This window comes from Vombatus ursinus, unplaced genomic scaffold (genome assembly GCF_900497805.2).
Source record: "Vombatus ursinus unplaced genomic scaffold, bare-nosed wombat genome assembly UNPS02009835.1, whole genome shotgun sequence".
NCBI classification, from domain to species: Eukaryota; Metazoa; Chordata; class Mammalia; order Diprotodontia; family Vombatidae; genus Vombatus; species Vombatus ursinus.
Window position 1 is genome coordinate 28,417,211 of NW_020949613.1, and position 10,299 is coordinate 28,427,509.

Sequence of the window (10,299 nt, forward strand, 5' to 3'; positions counted from 1 at the left end):
AGTATGCTTCCATCTGCATTCAGACTCCATCAGTTCTTTCTCTGGAGGTGGATAGCATTTTTCACCATAAGTCCTTTGGAATTGTATTGGATCATTCTATCCTTGAGAATAGCTGTCATTCATAGTTACTCATCATTGAGAGAAATTACTATTATACTATCACATTAATAACTAATTATTAATTTGTGATCTACCCTTTTCCTTTCATTTCTGTTAAAACCCAACTCCTGAAAAAATCAGTCAGCCTCAAGGTTGAGTGATGAGATTTGCTCCTAGGGCCCTAGATAAACCTGGGCCTTACACAACTTGGAGACTTAATTTCTATTTAGAGTATAAACAGAATGTACTCTGGGAGAGCCTTTACCTGGAAGAGGAGCCTCCTGCCCTTGATTCCCTCCATTACAGTTCAGGGCAACCCAGTGCATGAAGAGAAAATAAGTTAGAGAGGTCCAGGTTGAGATGGCTTCCTTTATCTAGATGCCTTGAAGCTGCTGATTCTCATGATCAAGCCACATTCTCCACAGGCGGAAGTGAAGACTTTTAGCCCATTTCCTCATTAAATGTCCACCAATTAAGGTTGAGTTCCACTTATCAGGGAAGTTTCCTTTCTGAAAGGATTTAAGGTATTTCAGGGTCTCCCTTGACTTCTTTAGTTACTGAAAGAAACCACTAGCCACTAATTTATTGAATGCCAGCTAGCCTAATCAATCAATTAATTATTAATTACCCAGAACCCCTGTGTCTTGGAGGTTTCATTCTTCTCATCTCATTGCTGTCACTGTGTACAATGTTCTCCCAATTCTGCTTACTTCACTTTACATCAGTTTATGTAAGTCTTTTCAGGTTTTTCTGAAATCATCCTGCTCATGATTTCTTATAGCAGAATAGTATTCCACTACAATCATCTACCACAGCTTGTTCATCTATTCCCCAAATGATGGACATCTCCTCAGTTTCCAATTCTTCGCTGTCACAAAAAGATCTGCTATAAATATTTTGGTATAAATAGGTCCTTTCTCCTTTTTAAAACATCTCTTTGAGATATAGACTTAGAAGTGGTATTACTGATTATACAGTTTTATAGCTCTTTGGGCATAGTTCCAAATTACTTTCCAAAATGGGTGGATCAGTTCACAACTCCACCAACAATGCATTTAATGTCATTTCCATGAATAAAATGATATTAGTTTCTGATGGTGAACTATTTGAGAATACCAAAGATTTTGGTGGTAATAAATTTCTTTTCTGTGTGTTTAGTAGCTGTGTCTAGAGCCCTTTCAAGAGCAATTGCCAAGTTGCATCTCCAAAAGGGCTGTTTCCTAGGATGTTGGTACTGGGCTAAAAGCATTCCTATTTCCAAGAGTCTTAGGTTGAGGGTGTTGGACTGTCTCCATCAGGATCGGAGGCCAGCATAGAGTCCCTGACCTTTCTACAGAGTGCCCTGCTGTTCATCCTAGGTTGGTTTACCCGACTACCTATTAATGCTTTTCTTATCTATTTCACAGATTTGTTTGGTGAGATGGCCTTTAAGAATCTTTATAGCTCTAAATCTATGATCCTATGGCCACCTCCAAACACCAAGAAACTGAAAGTAGATATAAGTAATGAAAGTGAGGGAAGACATTCTGAGATTTCAGTGACTCAGAGATTTTTTCAGATTCTGACCTCTGAAACTAGTGTAAAGGTGAAGGTAGCCACAAGTAGGGAAAATGATGCTTAGGATGAGGGAACATTCGGGTGGCAGCACCCTTTGAAAAGATCAAAGGTGCCCTTGAGTATCATAAAAATCAGTTTAACAGTTTCTACAATTATGAGTTGGGGCCTCAGGAAAGAATTTCACTGACTTGGCAAAGGTTAAGTTGATCCTTGCTAATATTTTCCATCACAGCAAACAATTTTTTAAAAAGCTCTAAAGCTTCACGAGAATGTTAGACAAAATGAATGATAGTTGTAATGACTTGGTGAAAGTAACCTTTGTGATTAATATCCTCATGTCAAGTTGTTTAGGATTGATTCAAACTAAAAGACTTATTGCAGGAGGAGGAGGAGGGCAAGTAGAAGACATATTATTTTTATAAGAGCTTAAGAAGAATCCGGTCACTTTCTCAAGTGACATTTCTTCTCAAACTAAAGTTGCTGAGACACGATATTCTGAAGTGCTACTGCATTCATCCAATAAGGATATTACTAATGAACAGTATCATTCTAAGATAGCCTAGCCTAATGGATTGAGAAAGTGCTTGTGTTGGATTCAGTAAGACTTGAGTTCAAACCCTGCTGCTGATGCTGGCTATGTGAATAGGAACAAAGCCTTTAATCCTTGAAACTCGGGTTCCTCATCTGCCAAACTGAAATAATAAAACCTACTGTACTTACCTCACAGCATTGTTCAGAGACACAGATAAAGTATTTAGAATGCTTTGTGAACCTTAAAGTACTTTTTTTTTAAAGAAGAAAGGTAATATTATTGTTATTAATGAAAGAAAAATCAAGGCTTCTAGACTAGAATAAAGAAGTATTCAATTTAGCTGCTGAGGGTAGCTCAGAAAACAAAATCCTGGGGGTGGTGGAAATATCCCCAAAAATTCTTTCAAACAAAAATGCCTTCAAAAGATTGAACTCTAGAATGGTTCTAGGCAAAATTGTCCAGAAAATAGTAAGTTATTTAAATAGGATGAAAGTATCATGCTACCCTTGAAAATGCTAAATATAATTGACATACTTAGAGGTCATTAAAAATAATTAGCTCATTTAATTCATGAACATATTGGTCTTCTTAAGTAGAAGCCATCAGGTAGGTAGTAAAAGGGTTTTTCAACACTGGACTTATGTCATGTAATTAATTAAATTAGTTCTTAGATCATTTGGTTTTATTTCCACCATTAGATTATAAGTTCCTTCAGGGCAAGCATACCTTGTTTACTTGTGTTTTTATGCCCAAGGCTTAGTACAGTGCCTGAATCTCTATCTCTGTCTACCTTTGTCTCTCTATCTTACTCTTTGTCTCTGGCTCAATCTATTTATGTGTCTCTCTAACTCTATCTCTATCTGTCTCTCTCTGTCTCTGGTTCTCTATTTCTATTTGTTTGTGTCTGTCTCTGTCTGTGTCTCTGCTTTCTCTCTGTCTCTGTCTCTCTCTCTCTCTCCCCCTCTGTCTCTCTCTCTCTCTTAAAAGGGAAGGAGACAGGGATTAGGTTTAGTACATTTTATTAGTACAGGAAACTCTCAGGTGAGAAAATTCCCTCTAGCAATGTAGTACCTTTTCTGCAATTTATATTCTCAGAAAGTTGCATAGAGCACTGAAAGTTTAAGTGATTTGCCCTGAGTCACATAGCCAATATGTGTAGGGAGGTACTTGAACTGTGTTCTTCCTAGCTTTGAGGTCAGGTGTATCCACTATGACCTACTATTTCTATCACCTTAAACATTTAGTTTTTTTTTTCACATTTATATGGTTTTAATCTCATGGATATAATGATCTCAGATAAATTAAATTATCATAGGATCATATATTTAGAGCCAAACAAGACCTTCAAAGCCATCTCATCCAACATCCTATTTTATAGAAGAAGAAACTGAGGCATAGGGAGTGTCAGGATCCCCATGCCAAAATCACCCTTGTCACATGAATGATCACGGGGCTGTGCCCTGCCTATAGGAGTTCTGGCTTCCGCAGCAGGAAGCTGAGGGTCACAGTCTGTTGTGTGAAAACAAGGAAGTCTTAACTGACTTCTCCTCTGTTGGCATGCAGCAATCATGACTGGTTTGGCGCTCCTCTGAATGACTGAGTGTTCCCGTGCACATCCCTGACTCCAGGCCTGCATGCAATGATGGGATCTACTGATTGACTGACGGGTTCTGATCAAGCGATCCCAAGGTGCTTTGAGGGCTATATAGGACACACCCAGCTAACAATAAACGGAGCTTCTGCCATCTTGTTGTCTCCTGTCTCATCCATGTGTCTCTGGGTCACTGAGCATTGAACTGGTCTCTTGCTCTCCACTGCAGCGGCTGCGACAACTGGCACCCAACGTGGGGCGGATCGATGACAGGCCTGACTGAAAACCCCACGGGCAGAGTCTGCTAACTCCAGGAACAGAGCGTCAGCAAGCTTCGAGCTTCAGCCCGACAGAATCAGGTCTCCTAGACATTTCCCGTCCCTGGAGGTGGAGAAGGTAAAAAAGTTTCACTTTCCACAATGGGTCAAAATATAGGGCTTCTCCTTCCCACAGATGAGGAAAATTACGCCAGGGCTTTATATAAGGTAGCGAAGAATGAGGGAATAACGATACACCTAAAAGATCTCAGAAAATTTGTGAGGTTGGTTTTTCAAGTGTCCCCCTGGCTCCCAGAACAGGGTTGCTTCGAGCCAGGGAGATGGAAGGTGTTTGGGGAGCAACTAACTGCGTATGATGGTACTTGCCCTGGGGAAGTTTGGCTTTTAAACTGTACCATCTACAATCTTGTAAAACAGGTTCTGACAAATCAAAAGCAAGGAGAAGTCCAGTGCTTTCCAGTCTGTACTCAGACAGGTTCCTCTCTCCCTTCCCCCTGTGCAAGCCGACCCTGCTCTCCCAAACCAAGAGAAGATCCCTCAGACCACCCTCTCCAGTCTCCCCCAGGATACTGTTCAAACTTGTACCCCACTTGGGAGAGCTGGAAGACACCTTAAGAAACCTGATAGTGACCCCTCCCGAGAACCGGGGACTGTGGGAGCAGGATCGTAGGGGATTTCCACCGACAAAAGTAGAAGCCCCTACACAGGATGTTAGAGGAAAGCCTCCTGTAGAGGGAGATTTTCCTGCTGCGCCACAAAAAATGGGAAGTGAATATAATTACAGTGGTGCGTGCCTAAAAATCAAGGCAATGGTGACATCTAGCGGTGAAGAGTCACCACTACAAAAGAGCATTAGAGAAACAAAAGAACAGGACGTGGATGTTGGTGAATGGGATATTGGCCTTTATTCGGTCATTGAAGAACCTGACCCCTTTAATCCAGGGCAGGTATGGAGGAGGCATGAAAGTATTCCCTTTAAAACCTCGCTGCAATTAAAACAAGCAGTTGCCCAATATGGACCCACTGCACCTTTTGTAATGTATCAATTAGAGGTTATATCTAACTCTATTTTATGCCCAAATGATTGGAAAGCAATAGCCCGTGCTGTTCTGACACCCGGAGCTGCTGTCTTTTGGATGGCTGAGTTTGTAGATCGTTGCTGTGTGGTCTCATACCAATTGGCACCTGAACCCCAGGGAAAAATCCTCTTCGAACAGATGAGTGGCACAGGGGATTTTGCCATGACTATGCAACAGCTGCAGTATGCAGAAGAGGGGTATCATAGGATCTCAATACAAGCTAGAAAAGCCTGGTCTAGGATACCAGAAAAGGGGCAGGTGAAAGAGTCTATGACTGCTGCCTGTCAGAAACCTACTGAGACTTTTGTTGATTTTGTGGCTAGAATTCAGGAACTAGTTGCATGAACAATGGGAGAAGTAGAAGGGACTGAAATAGTCATAAAATCACTGCTTAGAGAAAACTGCAATGAAGACTATAAGAAAGCCATGCTAGGTTTGCCTAGGGATGCTACCTTCCAGGAAATGATAAGGAGATGTGAAAAGGTAGGGACTCAGTGTTTCCACTTTGAGTTGATGAATCAATTTTTATCAGAGCATAAGTCAGGGGGAAAAACAGGGAAAGCATGCTATCAATGCGGGAGAGAGGGGCACTTTAAGAAAGACTGCAAGTCAAACAAAAGGCACCCTACCACACCCTGTCCAAAATTCAAGAAACCAGGGCACTGGGCCTCTGAATGCAGGTCGGGAAATGGGTGCAGGGATTCTGTGGGAGCCCCAAACACTCGTCCCATGGGAATGACAGTACAGGAATCAACTCCTCTCCCAAACAAATGGGGAAAGAAATACATGACTCTAGCTGCCCAAGAAAAACAATTAGAGTATTGAAACTGAGAAGCTTAGATAATTTTAGACTGCCACCCCATGCTGTCTGTAATGTCCCACTCACAGACCAAGAGGAATTAGGGCCAGAATTTTCCCTGATTACCATATCACCCCCATATCAGTACTACTCACATGCAGTCCCAGTTATTCAAATGTATAAAGGTTCCCTCTCTCACCTCACCATGATTAACACTAACAATGATGATACCTATATAGAAAGGGGACAGTGTGTGGCTCAAGCCATTGCCATCACTGCAGAATTCCACATAGAAGACCCTACCATAGTAAAAGGCCCACAGATGGGCTGGAGGTCAGGAGTGTTTTTTACACAAGCCATCTCCATGGACTGCCCCCTATGTGCTATCAGTGTAGAGAAACAGAAATTTACAGGGTTAATTGATACTGGGGCTGATAAATCAGTATTCCCCGCAGACCAGTGGCCACCTTGGTGGCCTAAGGAATTGGCTTATACCTTTCTACGAGGTATAGGAGGCAATCAAGAAACAGAAATCTCTACCAGTCTCCTCACTTGGGAAAAGGACAATAAAAATGGCACATTCCATCCGTATATCACAGCAGGATTACCTCGTATTTTATGGGAATGTGACATTCTTACAGACATGGGTGTTACAATCAGCACAGATTTTTCATAGGGGCCACTGATGTTTCATTGACAGCACATAAATTAGTTTGGCTTACAAAAGAACCAGTGTGGGTTGATCAGTGGCCCCTGACACAAGAGAAACTCACCGCCTTACATTCTTTAGTACAAGAGTAATTACAGCAGGGACACATAGAGGAAAGCTCTAGTACATGGAATTCTCCTATATTTGTCATTAAGAAAAAATCAGGAAAATGGAGAATGTTAATAGATTTAAGGGAAGTAAATAAAAGAATGGAAAACATGGGTCCTTTGCAAAGAGGACCACCCTCACCTAATATGATCCCTAGACATCAACCCTTGTGGATTTTTGATATTCAAGATTGTTTTTACTCCATACCCTTGCACCCTGATGACTGCAAGATTTTGCATTTTCCATACCTACACCAAATCACTGTGCCCCTGCTCGGAGACATCAATGGAAAGTTTTACTACAAGGAATGAAAAATAGTCCTACTATTTGCCAAAGGTATATAGCAGACCTACTAGAGCCTTTAAGAATTAAATATAAAGGAGCTTATATAGTGCACTATATGGACGATATTCTTTGTAGTCATCCCAATTTAGGGGTCCTTGAGCAGATACTCCAAGAAACAATATCCATTCTAACAAACAAAGGGCTTCAGAGAGCACCAGAGAAAGTAGAAAAGCAAGCTCCCTTTCAATATCTGGGGTTCCAACTCGACTTGGAGGAAGTCTCTTTACAACCTCCTGAGCTTAGACAAGATAAGGTATAAACTTTAAATGATTTCCAAAGATTGACAGGAGATATTCAATGGATACGACCAAAGATGGGCATTACTAATGAGGAGATGCAACCCTTATATTCTATCTTAAAAGGGGATCCTCACTTAAATTCTCCTAGAAAATGGACCCCTGAGGCTGAACAAAGCTTAAAACAAATCATTAGGAAATTAGGAAACCACACTCATCGGGTATCTCCACAGAAGGAGGTTGAAGCCACATTGATAATGGCTCAACAACATCCACACATTATACTTCACCAAGAAGAAAAAATTATAGAATGCTTATACAGCAAAATCAGTAATAAGAGGGTTTTAACTAGTTATCTGGAAGAAGTGTCTATATTGGCTAAAAAGGCATTTCTCTGCATTTTACATCTTAGCTGACAGAAAGACACTTTATGGGTCCCTGTTACAAAAGAAAGACTTGAGACCCTTTTATATTGTGATGAGAATTGGACTGTGTTATTGAATCTAGGTAATATTCAAGCAGGACAAAAATACCCCTTTGCAAAATGGTTTAACAATTGGCAATGGATATTCCCCAAGATTGTCAAGGATACACCTGTTGATGGCTATAATGTCTATACTGATGCTACTAAAGAAAAGAAAGCTGCTATATATTGTCCTGACTTAGACATTCACACAGTTATACAAACTCCATACACTTCCACTCAAAAGAATGAGCTATATGCTCTTATACATGCTTGCAAAATACCCCAACCTATTAACATTATTACAGACAGTCATTATGCTGCTGGTGTGCTCTCTCACATCGAAACAGCATATATTAAACCTGAAGCTTTACCAATAACAGAATTGTTTTATGAACCTCAATCATGCATTAGATCAAGACAACATCCTCTGTATGTAATGCATGTAAGATCTCATACAGATGGCTTAGGTCCCATATTTTCAGGGAACAATATTGTGGATTCTATGCTTATAGGCAATTGTCAAGATGCACAAGAAGGACATGGCAAATATTATGTGTCAGCCAAGTGTCTACGTCACCTTTATGGTATAACCAGAGAACAAGTAAGAGATATAGTAAAAAGGTGCACTTGATGTGTCCCTTTCAATTTCCCATCACTTCGCTCTGGTATCAATCCTAGAGGCCTTTTTCTTAATTCTCTATGGCAAATGGATGTTACCCATATTCCACCATTGGGGAAACATAAATTCCTTCATGTTACTGTTGATACATTTTCTGGATTTTGTATAGCTACTCCTGAAATAGGTGAAACTGTTAGACATGTTATTAATCACCTTTATCATGCTTTTGTTATAATTGGCCCACCATGTGTGATAAAGACTGATAATGGGCCCGCTCATACTGCAAAGCAATTACAACCTTTTTTTCTAGAGTTTGGCATACAGCATATATGTGGTATTCCATATAACCCAATTGGTCAAGCCATTGTTGAACAAATGAATCAAACTATTAAAACTTTCTTTCAAAAACAAAAAGGGGGAGCTGAGCGGTTATCCCCTCAAAGACAGATTAATAAAATCTTATATACTATAAATTATTTAAAATTCGATTGTAATGACCTTACCCCTGCTATGAAATTCTTTTTACCTCACAATTCACCTACCTTAACCCATGATGGCCCAACAATTTACATAGATAAAAAGAAATTAGTCCTATGGAAAAATCCCGACAATGAATGGATAAGACCTTTCAGGGTACTAACCTGGGAACCAGGGTATGCTTGTGTCTCAACAGGTGAAGGAGCAAAGTGGGTGCCAACAAAACCTCTCAAACTTGTCCCTACTCGGGAGACACCCCAGGAAGAAAAGGAGGAGACCCAGCAAGAGGAGGAGATGAAAGAAAATGATGACATCGACCAGTAGCACCTTGGCACTGCCGAGGTTGAGCTCATTAAGTTGAAGCAGGATCTCCTGTGTGACTATAGATACACTAGCCTTTGTGTGTCACCTCTCATTCATGATAACAACACTTAACAATTGGACGGTCATACGCAACCATCTAAATGGTTTATTTCTCAATAACACCATTGAGTCCAATATCGAGGGTCTTTACCAATTGGCCTCTGCTATAAAAAATGCTACCAGGGAAGACTTAACCCATGATAAGACCGCAGAAAAAATATTACATTGGTTTTATAATGCTTCTGCTTGGTGGGCTCTTTCACCCATTTACTTATTCTGCTTGTATTCTTTGGAATTCTCCTCTGCTGCTTACCTACTATAATTGGGTGTGTGCTGAAACTGTAGTAGAGATGATTCATAAAATCTCAGCCCAAGTACAAGTCCTAATAGAGATCCATCCGCACAGGCAGCTCCTCTATAAACAAAAAGGGGGAATTGTCACACGAATGATCACGGGGCTGTGCCCTGCCTATAGGAGTTCTGGCTTCCTCAGCAGGAAGCTGAGGGTCACAGTCTGTTGTGTGAAAACAAGGAAGTCTTAACTGACTTCTCCTCTGTTGGCATGCAGCAGTCATGACTGGTTCGGCGCTCCTCTGAATGACTGAGTGTTCCCGTGCACATCCCTGACTCCAGGCCTGTATGCAATGATGGGATCTACTGATTGACTGACGGGTTCTGATCACGCGATCCCAAGGTGCTTTGAGGGCTATATAGGACACACCCAGCTAACAATAAACAGAGCTTCTGCCATCTTGTTGTCTCCTGTCTCATCCATGTGTCTCTGGGTCACTGAGCATTGAGCTGGTCTCTTGCTCTCCACTACAGCAGCCGCGACACACCCCTCTCTTTTTACTCTTCTCTTTTTTTTCACTATTAGGAGACACCCTGTTTTCCAGAGCTAAGACCCAGCAAGCAAGCTGTGCCCTGATCTTAACATAACAACAATCCTTTCTCAATGCTTTCTCCACTCTACCATGCTACCTCTAGGGCAATGGGAAAAACACTTGGTGCAGACAAATAACCTGCATCATATTACCAATG

The 10,299-nt window shown here is 41.0% G+C and overlaps 1 long non-coding RNA gene across 2 annotated transcripts; it reads left to right on the plus strand.

Moving 5' to 3' along the window:
- The first annotated feature begins 3,701 nt into the window (after positions 1-3,701).
- LOC114036498 lies at positions 3,702-10,008 on the plus strand. Of its 2 annotated transcripts, none has more exons than XR_003568330.1 (3): positions 3,702-3,877; positions 4,009-4,175; positions 9,071-10,008. It is a non-coding gene; the product is annotated as an uncharacterized LOC114036498 (long non-coding RNA). The 2 variants fall into 2 exon arrangements; XR_003568331.1 differs by having other exon boundaries at positions 9,092-10,008.
- The last annotated feature ends 291 nt before the right edge of the window (positions 10,009-10,299 follow it).